This window comes from Sander lucioperca, chromosome 13, assembly GCF_008315115.2.
Source record: "Sander lucioperca isolate FBNREF2018 chromosome 13, SLUC_FBN_1.2, whole genome shotgun sequence".
NCBI classification, from domain to species: domain Eukaryota; kingdom Metazoa; phylum Chordata; class Actinopteri; order Perciformes; family Percidae; genus Sander; species Sander lucioperca.
In genome coordinates, this window is record NC_050185.1 from 23,656,484 (window position 1) to 23,674,810 (window position 18,327).

The 18,327-nt window shown below is 40.6% G+C and overlaps 1 protein-coding gene and 1 pseudogene across 1 annotated transcript in view; one reads left to right on the forward strand and one right to left on the reverse strand.

The window, feature by feature from the left end:
- Nucleotides 1-18,327, reverse strand: part of LOC116052867 (CXADR-like membrane protein) — a 173,616-nt gene that overhangs the window by 76,182 nt on the left and 79,107 nt on the right. The window lies entirely within an intron of this gene.
- LOC116052876 lies at nt 5,725-10,387 on the forward strand (annotated as a pseudogene).

An 18,327-nucleotide genomic window follows, 5' to 3' on the forward strand; every position in this document is an offset into this window, starting at 1 on the left:
GATACTGTTGAGATTTTACAACTGTCTGATCCTAGGATCAGTGGTGTGCGATACCAGTCACCTATGTGGGAACACTGGTATAGCTGTCTTCTTTAATTTGTGTCTGTCCTTTTAATTGTGTTGTATGTTTTTAAATGGACATGAGTCTAACAATAAAAGCTATCAACCTCATCATCATACCAGTCCAGCTGAAGGATGTAAACTAAACAAGCCGAGTGCATTAAATCTGAATTGATTTGGGTAAAAGCACTGCCTTCTTTTGGCAGCACCTTCAGGACAGAATTGGCAATTATTTTTGCCAAACTAGTGGTAGGATTTAAGAATAGCAATTGTGTGTCTCTAAACAATTTAGTTTTGTAGTGTGTACTGTGGGATCACACCAGCTGCAATGCCAAATCAGGCCAGTGTTGGAACCATCCAGTAGTGGGTTAAACATTATCTTTTTCAAGCAAAGGGTTTTCAGCCAACATGTGCTCAGAGACAAAGAAGAAGAAGAATTTACCTTCAAACACGAGGAGAAAACGGCAGACTGGTGGAGGGCCTAAGAACTGCAACAATGAGTTTTCACACCTCCTCAGAGCCTATAAAACCTTTGGACACACCTTTTTTCATTCGTCTTCCACTGCAACCCGTTGCTGAAGGGAGCACGCAAGCGCTTGTGCTTAAAACTTCCACTTCTGGACAGTGTGGATTTATTTCTAGGTGTTCTGAACAACACTACACTGTAAAATATTTCCAGGATTTCACAAGATATAACTGTAATATTTCACAATAAATTACATTATTACCACTTCACAGGCTTTAACTGTGATATTTGACAATATAATACCATATTTAGACTTTTACTGTGAAAATAATGCAAGGCGGGGCTATTACAAGAAACTACTGTGAAATGCTTCTTTTTCGAGCGGCAACTAGTGATGTGCGATACCACTTAACACTTGTGTTGTCTTCCCGTCGACCATGAAGTTCTTGTCCTTCCGGGTCAAAATTGAATTTTTGTCGCGATGCTTTTAAAAACGTTTTTGTCACTTAATTCAACGCTTTTTATATTCATGGTCAATAAACCTAATTTATATGACATTATACCTAATTTCTGAGTTTAAAAAAAAACAGAAATTATGTATTATTTTGAATATTAGTTGAGATCAGAGAAAGTTGAGTGCATCACAGACTTGTATGTCAATGTTTAGGCAGGATACTGTTTTGAAACCATTTAAACTTTTTTTTTCCAAATGCTATAAAATTGAATAAAACACCCAAAATTCAATGAAAGTAATAATTAAGTAAATCATTTTACCTGCAAAGAATGTTGCAAGGCTTCCATACAACGTACATCCATGTTATTTTTGGGCAATTTGGTTGAAAGAAACCCATATTTCTGATGTAAAAAAAACTTTGAAAACGGGTCAAATTTGAACCAAGGACAACACAAGGGTTAATTCCTATTCGATCCGATACCAAGTAATACCCAGGCTGGTATTGCCGATACCAATACCATTACCAATACTTTTTACGTATTTTATTTGTAGTTTGATGTGACAACTAGTTTAAAGTAAAGTAAAAAAGTAGGCTGTAGGCTTACCAATTCCAAATTATAGCTGCATAATGACAAGACAAAAAACTACTCTCATATTATTTAATTATTGCTGCCAAATGACTCACTGATTGAAGTCTGTCTTGCCCTAGCACCTTGCGTCTTCTCGCTCTGGACCTCCTCCTCAGACCGCCGCTTCATTATATCATCATATTCACTCTTATGACTTAACCTCAGATGTTTAGCGAGGTTTGTAGTGTTACCACTGTATTTCACTGTCTTTCCACACATCACTGCTAACCCTAACCCTGCTAACCCTAACCCTATCACTGCTGTCTTTACAGCTAAAATACAGCCAGACATGACTCCTTTTGCGGTCAGCCATAGTCACTCTGCAGTCTGCAGTCTTCGTAGCAGGAAATTAAAGAAGGGCTGCTGCAGCGGCCGGCTCCGTCACAGAGCCGCAGTGCACACACAACTGACCGGCGGAAGGAGAAGTAGTTCCTTCCCCTTACCGGATATAATTAGACTTTTCTGGTGACAACAAGTTACTTATGATAACATAAACACTCACTCCAAATTACTGAGTTTAAATATCGATCTTTTTATATGAGAATCAATACTAGAGCAGGAGACGTTGAGATCGTAAATATCGATACTTTAGTATCGATCCGCACATCACTAGCGGCAACTGCGACTGCGTCATCAGAGCTCTCTGATCTCCGTGGTCTCATTCGGTGGATTCAGCGGTAAGTGTTTAAATGTCATTTAACTTTTATATGATAGTGCATGTTATTTAAAAGTATGAACCAAATTAGCGTTAGTCGTGGGTTCTGTTGTCATCTTTTTGTAACTTAGCTGGAGCAGGCTCGATCGCGTCTAGGTTTAAGCGCGCAGATTTGAATGAACAGACGTTGGTTCTGGTTGTAATGTTAATTGTACTGTATTAAGTTAGTAGGCTAACTGTGAGACGTTAGCTACACTGTCGAAAAATTAACTTTAGCTTTGCTTAATGCTTTTCTTAGTTAACTTAACGTTACTCTAACAGCGTTCTCTCTTTTCCCACAGCATTTCTCTACGTTGACTGATGAGAATAAAGTTATAAGGTAAGACGTGGTTATTATCAACTATAGATAAACTATATAGTGTTTTGGATTTGGGCAAAGGTGGATTAAATTCATCTCAAATTAGTAACTTTATCATTTTCTTCCCTGCTGTGTGAAACGGAGCAGCCGTTGTCTGTCTCGTCAACAGAAAAATGAAGTGCGCATGTCAAAATTCGTTTTTTTTTTTTTAATAATCTTGTCTCTGGAATTTTCCGCTGCCAAAATAAATGTTTTGCGCGGCAGTTTTCCCACTGTTAGACAAAGATGCACTCATCTGTGTTTTGCAAGAACATTAATATTGGTTATAACTAGACAGTCCAAAGTATTTGTAGTGATATCTGTAGGATATACGTTCGTAATTATTGGCTTTTAATCGTCATCTTGTAATGGTGTTTGTATAACAACCTGAGTAATCCTTAGTAGATCCTATATTTTCACTTTTATCTTTAACTAATGTGTATATATTGTTCATTACTTTTCATGTGGTTCAATAGCGTTTAGTAATTTAGGTGTGGGTGATCCAAATATGTTAACTTGGTGTTATTAGGGCAATCTGCTAGCTACATCCAAAATTGCTAGTTTAAAAAAGCCCTGTATTTAGTTTTTCTCAACTGAAGAACACAATGTTCAACTGTAACATGTATAACATAACATAACATAACTGTCAGTTTGTGTGAGCATGTGTCTGAGACTGTTATTGAGTTTATTCAGCACTCAAAGCTGCATAGCAATGCTCCTAACTTTAAGTACAGTTGCGGTGTGCCTGAATGCTCTAGGATGTATCGCAAAGCAAATATTTTGAAAACTCATATGTATAGAGAGCATAAAGGGCTTGGATCATCTGTGCGACCTTGCGAGCAATTTGAAACTGCCTTAAAATGTGTTGCTCAGTTTTGTACAGTTACATGTGACACCTTAAGCTCCATCATCAAGCATTTGAAGTCACACATACATGAGGGTTTAGAAATCAGAGGGTCAGAGGTTGTGATTGCAGCTTTACAGTTGCATCCACTTTAGCCTCACATTTTTCAAGGAATCATAAAAATCTAGATCACACCTTGTTAGATGTATCCGATCCTGCTGAGCCTAGTAGTCTGCATAGTCAGCCATGTTCTGATACTTCTGTTGTGGATGATGATGAGCCAGAGGGGCAATTTGCTGTAGATGAAACACTCTATTTGCAAAACCTTGCCCTTCTGTATCTTAAATTACAAGGAAAGTTATTGCTACCAGCCAGTACCATACAGACAATCATTGAGGACTTTCAAAATGCCCATGAAATTGGCCTATCACATTCCCTTGATCTTAAGTAAGAAACTGAAAGAAATTGGAATCCAAGAGGCCAATATAAGCAACATAATTGATGAAATCAACAGGGAAGATCTTCTTAAGATGTGTAACAGGGACATTTTGAGTACAGACCAGAAAAGGAAGAGTGTTTTTAAAACCAGTTTCAACTATGTTGAGCTTGTGCCTTTTCTTTTGGGCAGTGATGAAAATGGTAAGGAGTGCTTTTCCCAGTATGTTCCTATCCATGAGACATTAGCTACACTGTTCAAAAGTGAGTCTGTAAGAGAACAATATGTCGCCACACATTTGCAACCGGCTACTGAAAATATAATTCAGGATGTGAGAGATGGAGAGGGATTTAAGGGCAATCAGCTGTTGAAAACAGAACCTTCCTCTGTTGGTGTGATCCTATATCAAGATGCTTTTGAGGTTGTGAACCCACTTGGTTCAGGGAGAAAAAAACACAAGGTTTTAGCTGTTTACATGACCCTGACTGACATTTTGCCTCACAATAGATCCACAATAGATCAAATGCAACTTGTCCTCCTATGTAGGGAGAAAGATTTTAAATACTTTGGCATGAACAAAGTTTTTGAACCATTGATCAGTGACCAGAAACTTCTAGAGGAAAGAGGTATTTTGACAAATGATGGCAGAGTTGTAAAAGGAGCTTTAGTTGCCATTTCAGGAGACAACCTGGGATCACATTGCATTGGGGGATTTGTCGAAAACTTCAGTCGGGCAAGTCATTTCTGCCGCTACTGTGAGATCAACAGAAATGCATTTCTTAATGAACCATACACATGTGGGACTTAAAGAACTGCACAATCCTATCAAAGTCATTTGCAAGGTTTAGACACCAGTGCTACTGCCTCAGCATGCGGCATCAAGATGGACTCTCCTTTTAACCAGCTTAATTATTTTCATGTTTGCCAGCCAGGGCTCCTGCCATGTCTGGGGCATGACTTGTTTGAGGGTATTGTGTCTTATGACCTTGCCTTGTTTGTTGGTCACTTGGTTCAGGAGAAGCACTTTACCTACTTACAATTAAACAGATGTAAAAATCAATTCAAATATCAAGGAAATGAGGCCAGCAGCAAACCAGCAGACATGTCTCCTGGTAGTGAACGATTAAGTGGACATGCAGTTAAAAATTGGTGCTTTCTGAGGTTGCTACCTCTTTTTGTGGGTGACAGAATTAAAGATCCTTCTGAAAATGAAGTATGGCAACTCATTCTGCAGCTGAGAGAGATTGTGGAGCTTGTTTGTGCACCAGCCATTACAGCAGGCCAAGTGGCATATGTTAAAGTCCTTATTGAAGAATATGTCTTCAGTCGTTAAAGGCTTTTCTCTGCCAGTCTGTTAAAACCCAAGCATCACTATTTGTGCCATTACCCAGAGCTGATTCTTCACTTTGGCCCACTTATACGCCTGTGGACGTTACGGTTCGAGAGCAAACATACCTTCTTCAAGCAGTGTGCTAGGAAATTGCACAACTTTAAGAATCTTTGCAAAACTCTTGCAGAAAGGCACCAACTATTGCAAGCCTACCTGAGTGCAGACAGTCTCTTTCCTTCAGATGTGCATGTTGATAAGGGTACAGAGTTTTATGTGAGTGATTACAACGACAGGATCAGGGCATCAGTAGCTGGTCAAAATTTTGAGTCACAGTCTGCAGTAGCTTGCAATGAAGTCACAGTGAAAGGCACAGTATACCGAAAAAGGATGTGTGTTTTGCTTGAGAGTACTGATGGAGAACTTTCTGTTGGAAAGATTAATCTTATCATTGCTCTTAATGAGTCTGTGCAGTTTGTGACTCAGAAACATACTTTTGTGAAGCTGAGCGACATGGGTGTCTATTGTGAATTAGGAGCAGCCCAAGAGGATTATGTTTGCATCGTGCAAAAGGATTTGCTTGACTATTATCCTCTTCCATCATACAAAGTGTATGATATATCAATAATTGCTCTCCACCATTCTTTTCCAGAGGCAGTTTGAACTGGCACATGACAGAGGTAGCTGTAATTGATGTGACGAGTGGAGCAAGCTAGTTAGGTAAAAATGCACACACAAGATGTAAACTTATTGGGTTATCCTTTTAGTAACATGTTTTTAAGCTATGGCACAGGTTCTGCTTTACTACCAAATGTTCTGTAGTACATGTTCTCATCACAGTGATAAAAAAAAATAATATTTTAAAGTCATTATTTTATCATTCATCACACAGTCAAAGTTTAGGTGCCCAAAGTTGGTGGTTTTTAGGTGTGGTAAAAAAACAAATGCTATAGAAAAAAAGAACCTGATACCTGTCTGTATTAAATATCCTAGTTCATTACATCCAGAGTCAAATCATACCTTCCTTTTGTCAATTACTTGAGACAATTTTTTGCTTACTAAATGTGTTTTTCTATATAGGTGTAAATAGTTGAATTGTATTCCCCCAGTTAGTATATAGTGCAAAGGGATATTTTACTTTGATTACTGTTGTGGAAATGTTGGACAACTTGTACATGTAACAGTAAAGTGTGAGTAAACATAATTTGTTTGTAATCAACATGGAAAATGGACAGTGTGACTGAAAAGTGCAGTAAACTTGAAAACTTTTAGTTTGGTCTGGAATGATGAGTTGTATATAGTTCCACTCTTTTAGGTACAGTCTTTTGCAGTAATAAAGCTAAAAATATTGTGTATATAACTATAGTAATTTGACAAATGGAATTGTTTGCATGTGTGCTCAAACTCTCTTTTCAGAAAATGGATGAAGTAATGATGAAAGACGTGGTGCTGTCATTCCTACCTGGTCTCTCTGAAGAAACTCTGACTTCACTGCAAGAGCTTGGTGTGGAAAACAAGGAAGACCTTGCTTTGGTTCAAGAAAAAGATATCAAGAAATACCTTCTCATACTTATTCAGGGTCGAAAGTTACTGAATGGTTTTAAAGGTAACTATATATTTGATACTGTCCCATTGAAAAGTTGAATAAACTAAAGTTGAATAGAATACAAATAAAGTTAATGAATAGAATGCAAACAATTAAGTAAAAAAAAAAACATTTTTGAAGAAAGGCAGCATTACATAAGTGCTACTACTACTAGTCTACTCGGTCGGTCAAGTGGGTTAGAAATCTACTTGCCCAAAGTAAATATTTGCTTGCCCAAAGTAATTTATTTATTTGCGATTATACAACAAATAACAATAAATACTAAAGTTAATTGTCATATTTAATCTTTATGAATAATAAAGTAAATGAATCAAAACAAAGACCCTGTGTGTCAAAAATTATTAGTGGACAAAGGAAATATTAGTGGAGTTTTAGGGAATTGAGGATTTCCCTGCTAAGTTACCTAAAAAAAAAACATGAGCAAAAATCTGAGAAAATTAAATTTGTCAAAGACTACATCCAGATTGGATTCAGAGCGATGATCAAACACAAATGGAGTACTTTCTCTCTCCCTTCATGTAACAATCTGTTCTCTTATTTGTAGGACTTGCAATAGTTCAACTGGAACTGGTTCCTGTCACTCCAACCTTTGTCCCCAGCTCCTTAAACACTCCTTCCAACTCTCCATGCACTCAAGACACCATTTCATCTACATCCTTGCCGCTTGGCAGACCATGGCATGTAGCCTTCGAGGTCAACTGGGATAGGATGCCAGCAGCTCGAAAGGCACTAACAAATAAAACAAGACTATCACCAAGCGATAGAAAAGACATGGTTAGGGCAGTGGTTGATCAGATGTTGGATCATGACCCTAACCCAAACAGAGCAATGTGTCGCAACATTGTTCGAAGCATTGTAAGGAGCTATCCGAAATGTTTTGCTGACGTTGCAAAAAATGGAGACATCCTTGGAGATGGTTGTCATTCTTTTCTGCAGCAAATAAAAAGTAGGGGTAGAATATAAAAGCAGGAACAATCATGGGTGTAAATCTGATCTAACAGTAGGGGGGGACAATAAACATAACATTTCTGAAGAGCAATTTTTGAAGGGGACACAAATAATACAGCCACAATTATACTCGTAGAGGACATGTGTACACAGAGGAAAGCCTTAATACTATCATTAGTGTAGCATGGGGACTGTACCATTATCCTTCTTTTCAGTGGTTCTCTTGATTCAATGAAAAAGTTGACTTAATTGACCAAAATATTCTTCTTTAAAACCATGTATTTATTTTTAAGTTGTTTACAATCAAGCCACAAAAATACCGTAAAACATAATGACTTATTTTGAAAAAGTGTCCCCATATAAAAGAAATACAATACTTTTGTACGCTTGTTAAATTAGCAGATCATAATGTTAATTAGTGAGCCACTGGTAAAGCTCATCTGCTCACCCTGACAGCCACATGAGCCACACTGTCTGCAGCAAACCTATTGATCAGCCACTTAACATCATATTGAACAAAACACAACTGTAGATCTTCAATATTAACCCTAATATCAGTTCACACTCATAACGTTAGGCTTATCGCCGTGGTAATGTTAGTTATAGTGGGTGCATTTCTATCCAACAAGCTATTAAACAAGCTAGGTAACGTTACATTATATTACTAACATAGCAAACTTTTTTGTCATGACTAATTCATTAATTACTCAGCATCATTTCCATTTGAGAAAAGAACAACTTCATCCGATGTTTAATGTGAATAAAACAGCCTTGAACCGCCTACTTACTATCTACATTCCTGTCATTACCGATGTGACTGTGAGTCGAGTACAGATCCGATTCCTAACGTACAGCAGGCAGTGGACCAAACCACTGTGAGGCAAGGGAGGGGGGACTCAAAATGTTTCTAAACTTAAAAAGCATTTTTTGGGGTTTGTATTGTTTTACTACTTACACAGATATTTTAAGTATACATCTTAATGTTATTTACAATACACAGCATGGTTTTCTAGGGGGGAAAACCCTTAGATGGGGGGGGTCCTGACCCCCCCGACCCCCCTGGGATTTACGCCCTTGGGAACCATACTCTAGCGAGACGACGCAGAGAGAGGAGGACGCACAGTTAGGTACCAGATGAAGGCAGAGGCATGACAAGAGGCCCAGTAGATCAGTACGGTTGTGTAAGGTGGTGTCCTGTAGAGGCATCTTTAGATGGCATCAAAAGTGATCTCCTTAAGATCTACTCAGAGGAAGGCATGAGTGGTGCTGAGAGAGCTGCACCTCTGATGGAGAAGACCTATGTCATCCAGCAACGCTATCTTAATAGTGTACCTGCACCAGCCATTGCATTGTTAAGGAGGAATGGCCTTTTCTCTTTTCACCAAGAGGTATTTTTTCCCTATTTCATCTTGTGAAGCACATGGCTCATTGCATGGGTGGAGTATAGTCTCAATCATCAAAAATGTAAAATGCACATCTCTTTCAAAATCAATCAAAAGCTATAAAAATGCCCTTATTTTACATGGGAGTATGTATTTTTTAAAACAGACTAATGCGTTGCGACCAACACAGGTCATTGTCCACAATATCTTTATTTTGTTTTGTTATAATAATTAGTTAAAGGGGTCCTATTAAGCAAATTCACTGTTATAAGTTGTTTGAGCAGCAGAGTGAGAACAAGGAGCCTATAATGGTAAAAATCCACTCGCTCGTTTTTGAGGCTATATTCCACCCATGCAACACGCACAACGTACCTGAAGCATCCAAAGATCACCTGTATATAATTACCACAAAGATTCAGCAGCACTTCTACTCCATTATCTTCAGGTATTTGTTCCCACTTTACTTTTCTGACCGATGTCTCCATCCTCGTGAAGTTTCGAGAGGCCCTGGAGAACAAATTCAACACCATTCTTAAGTTCTGGCAACAAGTCAACTGTCATCAAGGTGTGAAAGATGTTTTGGCTGATTTTGAAACAGAGGCTTCAGACAAGGCTGCGTGCATTCTTCTCCTTCTGATGGCGTACTTCAAAGAGCCCAAGGATGCTATTGTGCTTGATGTTGATGTAAGTATATTTTCACTCTCACATTAACATTAGCATTAGGCCTATTGTTTTTTTGTAAATGGTAAATGGACTGTACTTGTATTGCGTCTTTCTAGTTTTCCGACCACACAAAGCGCTTCACACTACACTTCACCATTCACACAGGTGCCAACTGCTCATCAGTCCAAAGAAACTACTGTAGTCACATTGTCATGATGATGATGATCACATTCTAAACTTTACCAAATGTGTAAATGTGTACTAATAAGATAAATCAATGGGGGCCAAGGGATGATCTGTTCACAAATTGACTCTGTGCTACTATAGGTACAGATTATTAACAGTTGAATCTTATTCTACTCTAATTTTATAGCCTTCTGCCATAGCCACTGATGTGGAAGGGACTGTGATGCTACCAAGCACCCCTCGCTTGATTGTTCAAGGTAATGTTGATGTCTTCCTCATTTTTAATGTATTTTGTCTAGTCATCCACAGATTTGTTGTGAGCAGTTTCATGTAGTAACTATTTTCTTTCAACTGATAGTTCCTACATGAAACTGCTCACAATAAGGTCTGGATTATTTTAAGTAACCAGGTTATGATTTCTGGAAAGAGACAACTTTTTCTTCAATTTTCACTGTCTCCTGCAATTTCATCACAACAAAAATACAGAAGACATTGCAACTTTTATCGCAATTATTATTATTTTTTTTTTTTTTACAAATGCTGCTGCAAAATCAGGCATTTTGGGCCGCAACAATCTAAAAAAAACAAGGCCGCGAAATCCTGGAGGGACAGGACTAAGAAAACAATCATTGTAAACCTGATGGACTCCTTTCTTGTTCCATTCCATCGTACTACACAAAGTGACTGGTGCACTAACTGTCCTGTAGATACTGCTGTATGCAGGCAACACACACATAAATACTAAGTTGGCACAGGAAGATCTCCCACCATGTGAACATACTGTACACCAGAACGCACATCCCTTAGCACACACACACACACACACACACACACACACACACACACACACACACACACACACACACAGTTCCTGCTCTGACAGCAGGAGAAAGGAGTGGCACAGTGGTTGGAACCAGATGAACGGTCAGACTTCCAACACACACAACCAACTCTCCTCTCCCGTCACTTCCTGTACTTCCCCACATTTGGCTCTCTTTCACATTTCACCACCTAAAGCAGATTGAAACGGCAACTAAACAATTGGGTAACAGTTAGTATTCCCAATTGTGGTAGTATTGTTACATCTAGGGCTTCCAAAGTTTGGTTTACCAGTGCATATGAAACTACAGAGATAAGCGCTAGCCCGCCAGGCTGAAGGTAAGGTGGAAGGCCTCCCTGTCACCTGGCTCTGCTGCCACTTGGTCTTACGACTAGCTCTATCCTTGGACCGGCACCGATTGGCCCCGATGCTTCAGCGTCAGTTAATTTGTTTTGGGGAAAAGGAAAAGAAACGTCACGCTATTCAGCAGCACATGTATCCCTCCTCGACTGTCCTCCACAGTCTCCTTCATTGCCGCTCTGTAAGCTCTGTGACACAGGTAAGCCACACCCACCTCAGCCTGGCGACCAATAGGAACAGTTGTGCCGTGACATTCCTCCCTCCCATTTACAAAACTGAACTTGACAGTAGACTAACATTTCTCTATCACATTTCTTCATTTAAGATAAAATACATTAACCCTACTTAACACTCCAGGAGAAAACCTCAAAGAGGATTGAAATTCATCAACCCTAAAATATCTCCCTAAAAGTCATTCCTGATTCTCTCATTTCTGAGTAACTTTCATCAACCCTTGGACAAAAAAACTGCTATGGCATTGTCTTTGCCTGTCACATGCCTGATCTCCAAGTTAAATGGTTGGAACTCCAGCCCCCACCAAAACATCCTGGCATTTCGGAATCAAGCCAGGAAAACCAAAGGGTTGTGGTCAGAGTATACCACAACCTTCTCACCACTGGCAACATACATTTTTAAAATGCTTTACCGCTAGACCTAAAGCTAACGCCTCCTTCTCGATAGTTGAAGGCCTGCTGGTGTTTCTTTAAGCGTTTCATAGAAGCAGGGGGCGGTGCTAAAAGGGGGGCACGGGGTGGCCCCCCCTGAAATATGATTCCCCCCCCCACAATCCATTGGATCAGAGTACTGTCACTTGGTTGCTTGTTCTGCCAATGTTCCCAGCCCTTGTCACATGACCAATTAATGTTTCCATGGTGACTATCCAAAAATCTTTTTATGCTGCCCATTCCCACGTCACAAGCATCAACTGCGAGCCGAAACGGGAGACAGATCTGAAGCTCTGAGTACTGGGGCCCTGGACAACATGGCTTTGACCTGAGTGAGCGCCTCCTGACATTTCTCTGAACAGATCCACGTCTTCTGCCGGTACGTGGGAGAGGGAATTCTAGAATAGCTTGGACGTTTGCCATTCATGGAAGCACAGTTTCACAACCTACCTGATGTCAAACTCATACCAAGGTAATCTTCAGGCAGCCTGCTTCAGAAATTCAAATAGCTCCCTTATCTGTCCGACGTGTTCATCCCGACGTATTCATTAGGCGCTGAAATGTGGCCGGTGCAGTTTTCATACCAAAGGGCAAGACTTTAAACATATACAGACCAACCTGCGATACCAGAAGCATCGTAGCTCTGACTTTGGAGTGGGATTGCGACCTGAGGGTGGACCTGAACTACGTGACTGTAGAGGGCACTCTGCGCCACTCTCACTGGGCTTCTTCTGTTGGTGTTCTCCTCCAGGCTTCTCTTCCCAATCAGTTCACCAGGCTTACCACCATGGGGGGAATCACTGGAATTGTTGGGTCTTTGTAAATTATAGAATGTGGTCTAGACCTACTCTATCTGTAAAGTGTCTTGAGATAACTCTTGTTATGATTTGATACTATAAATAAAATTTAATTGAATTGAATTGGGTCACTGCATAGCTGTCAGCCAACTCTGCTGCACCCGATGCCAACCTCACGCCATTCAGCAGCACATGTATCCCTTCCTCGACTGTCCTCAGTAGCCTTCACTTTTCGCTTTGTAAGCTCTGTGACGCAGATAAGCCACACCCACCTCAGCCTGGCGACCAATAGGAAACGATTGTGCTGTGACAATGTGCCAAAACCTCATCATCAATCCGGCCTCCTGCACACTGGCTGCGTGGCGTGAGCGTGGCGTTTCTGTTGTGTGGCGGCTGCGTGGATTTTTCTGTCTTTACACACCAGAAACATGTCTGACCTGCTGCTGCTGCTAGCCTTGTCTGGACACATGGATGTTTCCCATAAACATAAACATAAATATATACTGATCTGATTACAGCAAAGACAACGTCGGCAGTATTGACGGCAAAATAGGCTACAGAATATTTCGTTCTGTATTGACAGGTGCAATATTTGAAAATCGATAATTATTTATTATTATTTTTTAAATTACATTTATAACTGCATTTATGTCAAAACCTAGAGACTTTCAAACATCAAAATGTCATTTATTAAATGTTTTTGTGTCAAAATGACATAAAAATCTTTTCGTATTCTATGTTGCCTGGAAATGCTTCCATCACGCTTGCGTGTCACGTGAAAAATAGGCGTCGGTTCTATTTCTAGCATGCACGCGTTTTCAGCGCTGATCGAGCCGCGCCTGAGACGTGCATGTCACACAGGCAGTGTGTAAGCTCTAACCTGTTAACATGGGAGCCGAAATAAAAACGGACAGGCCACGCAGCTGACACGCTCACCCCACGCAGCCAGTAGGAGGCCTTAGTGTGTGTGCACGAGAGAAAGGTGGAAGACATGGGCTGACTTTCTGGGTTCATTTGGAGTTACATCACACCGCAGACATACTTGTCAATACCTGACAAGACATATTTATCAATAGAAGAGAAACTGAGAGCACTTTCATCAGCTGTATTTAATTATTGGAACTGGAAGCAGATATGCTGAAACGATGCCATGAAAGCAAAACAGTGATGCATTTGTCAAAATGAAAGAGATTGGAGAAAGAATGCTGAACAACGGTGAAGGATTGTACATGCAAATTTCCCCAGTGTAGGATTTATAAAATGTATCTTATCTTACCTTATCTTAACAGTTCTAATATCCAAATTAGTTCCACCATTAGCGCTTTTCAACTTAATATCCCCTTTTCCTTTTTTTTTCTTGCTCACTTCCTCCTGATTAAAATGCATACCTGATCTATTTTCATTCATCTCTGGTGAGGAGAGGGACTTCCCTGTGCTATCCAAGCACTTAGGGTATTATAGCACTTGGAATGTAATCAATACATCAGCCATTTTAGCTGGAGGCAACACTTTGGAGTTCAAAGTGAATGGATTTCCTTTCAGCACCAGGAAGTAAAGCATCTCATGGATTTCTATAGCATTTAAGAGGAGAGGAAAGTGTACAGTGCCAAAAAAGATTGATTTAAATAAAGACGCTATTTGAGGTGGGATCAGCACATGGGATAAGATAGAGTCAAATACAATGGAATTTCTATTTGAAATGTCAATGTTGTAAGATGACAGGTAACTAAAGCATGGCTTCATGTCACTTTAGTTCAGAAAACCTTTGATTCGTTACATTTTAAAGGCATACTATGCAACTTTTCCCTCTTGGGTCCCCCTACAGGTTGTCTCATTGGAACTACAGCTCGTGCGGCTGTAGTTCCAATGAGACAACCTGTAGGGGGACCCAAGAGGGAAAAGTTGCATGGTATGCCTTTAACTGTGGACTGTCAACCTAATAAAGACCAAATGAAAAAAAGTAAAGGCACATAATATGCAAAAGCAGGGCTTAAAGTGAAAAATAATCCTGAGCCTGAAACTTTTTTTTTAAAGGGGGGGGGCACAGTCTAATATTTCAATATGTACTCACAAGTTTATTTGACTGGCAAAACTGTTAAAGTTCTTCTTACATTACACAATAATAAATGTCATAATTTTTAAGAACTAAAAAAAAGCGAATGAGTACATTCATGATTTTGTTGTCATTATCATTTATCAAAAACGTTGCATTGTTTATCTTTTCATATAGCTAGACGGCTTAACTCTGGGACAAGGCCGTGATGTTTAAATATGCGATGCTGATTCCAAATCAGTCGCAGTGGTAGCGGTAGCCGTCGTTGCCGGTAACGTAGCCCTTTCTTACCGCTGCTGTCGTACAGTATCTTCCTTGAACATGCGCTGCAGAAGCAAGCACCCAGCTCCCTCAAAAATGAGGCACTAAGTGCTAAACGGCTTCCTGTCTCCACCCTTCATGCCCAGCGCCATTTTTTTAAACTCCTTTCTCAACTAAAGCTGTGGTATCTACATGCTCCAAGTTTGATGAACTTTGCCTCCATTTTTTTTGCCGCGTTACCACGGAGACCACACCGGCACCGCACTCTCACATTTCGGCAAAGACCCGCCCTACTTTGCATTTGATTGGCTAGAACTCATTTTTGGTAGGTGGAAGTTTGATGATTGGTTAAATCCAGTGTATCAAACAAATCCTATGTGGACTTTTTAATTTATTTATTTTTCTAAAATAGTCATACGCGCTCCCAGAACTCAGAGTTACTTGTGGTTCCTAGAGTCTCTAAAAGTAGAATGGGAGCCAGAGCCTTCAGCTACCAGGCTCCTCTCCTGTGGAACCAGCTCCCAACTTGGGTTCGGGGGGCAGACACCGTCACCACATTTAAGAATAAACTGAAAACCATCATCTTTGATAAAGCTTATAGTTAGGGAGTGAGGAGTTGCAGCGTAGTAGAGTAGAGGGAGGCCGGAAGTACAGTCCGTTCCGGCAGGGGAGAGTACGAGCCCGGTCCAGGGCCCCTCTCTTTAGCCTGCTTCTCTTAGTTATGCTATTATAACTCTAGACTGCTGTGGGAAGCTCCTTCCAAGGACACAATGAGCCGCTCCCTCTTCTCTCTTTTCACTTGTCTCCTTTTGTGTGCATGTTAGTCCCAGAAATGCTTGTTACTAACCTAGCTCTGGGGAGTTTTCTCCCCGGAGTCCCTTTGCTTCTTCTTCACCCAGAACATCGCCTTGGAATTGGGTGGCACCTACACCGGGGTCTTGGGTGCAGCTGACGCTATGGACTTACTACACCCTGCTACGCTCTGCGTTTCCCCGCAGTGTCCGACTGCGTCCTGCTGCGTCCAACCGCGTCCACTCAGGCTGCTGTGCCACACTACACCCCGTAACGCCCTGCTGTGCCCTACTATGACATGAACTACTATGACTAGCATTGTGATCACTGTTTCACTATCTTTATTATGACTATTATTGCCACCATTCACCACTCCCCCAACTGGTGCCGTCAGACACCGCCTACCAAGAGTCTGGGTCTGTCCGAGGTTTCTTCCTAACAAAAAAGGGAGTTTTTCCTCGCCACTGTCGCAATAGCTACTGCTAATGCTTGCTCTTGAGGCAACCACTGTAACAGTTGGGGCTTCGTAAAGTACAGAGTTTGGTCTAGACCTACTCTATCTGTAAAGTGTCTCGAGATAACTCTTGTTATGATTTGATACTATAAATAAAATTGAATTGAATTGAATTGAATTGAATTGAATACGCCAGAAATCCGGCACCAGGCCCAGTACTTTAAGCCCTGCGTTAGTTAGCGTTCCTCTCATATGATTGGTTGGTGAAATCAATTGACTCGAAAATATTAAACCGCATGCAAGTTCCCAATTTTTTTTTTTTTTCCTCACGGTCGCACGCCGGAGATCCGGCACAGTGCCGGAATACTTTAAGCCCTGCTCTGCTTATGCACAATGAGGGTAGACTGGGAGCCTGGCATGAACGTTCAATGAATCAGAGGGTGGGCCGAGTGAGGACTGAATAGAGAGATCAATGGGTGGGGAGAAAGGGAGGGCACACCAGAGGAGAATCCCATCAGTATAATCCATCAGTTGGACTTGTGAGGAGAGAGTAGAGAAAGCTGTGAAACAGTTTCCTCTATTTATTCTATCACAAATGATGTATTTAGCTGCATAACCACCATAAACAATTACCAACAACTCACTTGGGACATGACGAGTGCCAAACTGTTCCACATCTTTTTGGTAGTCCCTGCAGTGTCAACTCGAAACAGTATCAACAAACCACAGTGCAGGATAAGCACAAAACCAGTCGGGCTGGGAGTGCCATGTGATTAGGTGGACAGCCAGCAGGTTCAAAGGTCATTAATGTGATGCATGCAATCCCATGCATACCAGACATACCTCCCAGTGCACGGGGGTCTGTTAGTGCTGGATTAGAGTCTGAGTAGGAATCTTATCATCATCATAGTTTTTCAGGGGATATTATATCTTATTGTATCCTATCATGTACTGGCTCGACCTCTGAAAGCAGTGGAGCTTGGAGAACAAATGAACAAAGCAGGGATCAGTTCACAATGTTCTAAAGGTTCAATGAGACACACAAGGACAACACATTTTCTAACAATCACTCCCTTGACTGCAATGACATGAGAGTAGATAGATATGAAAGATGCTCCAGAGCAGAGTAGGGCAGATAAATCTTCATGAAGGGAAACAGTGTTACAATTTATGATTTAAATGTATGGCGCTATTTAAAATGGATGAGAGAGGCTTTGTTCAGTTTTCACAAAATGGATATGAACACATGGACATAAATCTTATAAATGCATTTCATAAATTGGCCTTATTTTGCATCAGTGCAAAACATCTGAAACATTTCAATCTGTCTGCCAACAGCCTCCCTCTGCATGCTGTCAGTGACAGGCAACAGGCGCTGGGCTGTCCTGAGGTCAGACCAGGGGCCAAATACCCTAAAAGGGTCAAATATCCACCAGAGATACCTAATGAGCTGTCAAGCACGCCAATTCAGTGCTTCTTGGATAGTTGCAACAGCCTGACAGAAGAAAGCGTCGAGCAGAGGAAGTGAGGCTTATAGTAAAGTTTCTTCTGCTCCATGGGCTGCTAACTGCCAGCTACTGCAACCAGAAGGTGGGGTCACTGTGGAGTACTTTACTTTATTTCTTTATTTGAAAGGGGACAGTGAAAATTAATCAACATTAAAACAATGTAAATGTTCCCGAGTTAGCTCAAAAGTGCTAGTTTTCATCGGTAGTCCCCCAGCCAGATGTAAAAAAGGCAGTCTTTAAAGATAATGACAGGTATAAAAGCACACAATAAAATTACATACAACACATTGTGGTAAAATACTTATATAACATTTAAATGCACACAGAAAGCATCAGTGCCCACAAGTTTGGCTCTCTAAAAGCCATTTTTTTGCATTCTTTTTGAATGAAAAGAATAACAAAGACTCTCTAATGGTTGCCGTTGCACTGTGTTCCATTGCTGAACTGCTCTTACGGAGAAGACAGCCTGACCAAAAGCTGTCTTTCTCCGGGGGATGATGCAGTCTTCCCTCAGTGCCCCTCTAGTTACCCTAACCTCACTGGATCTAAAATGTATAAAGTCAC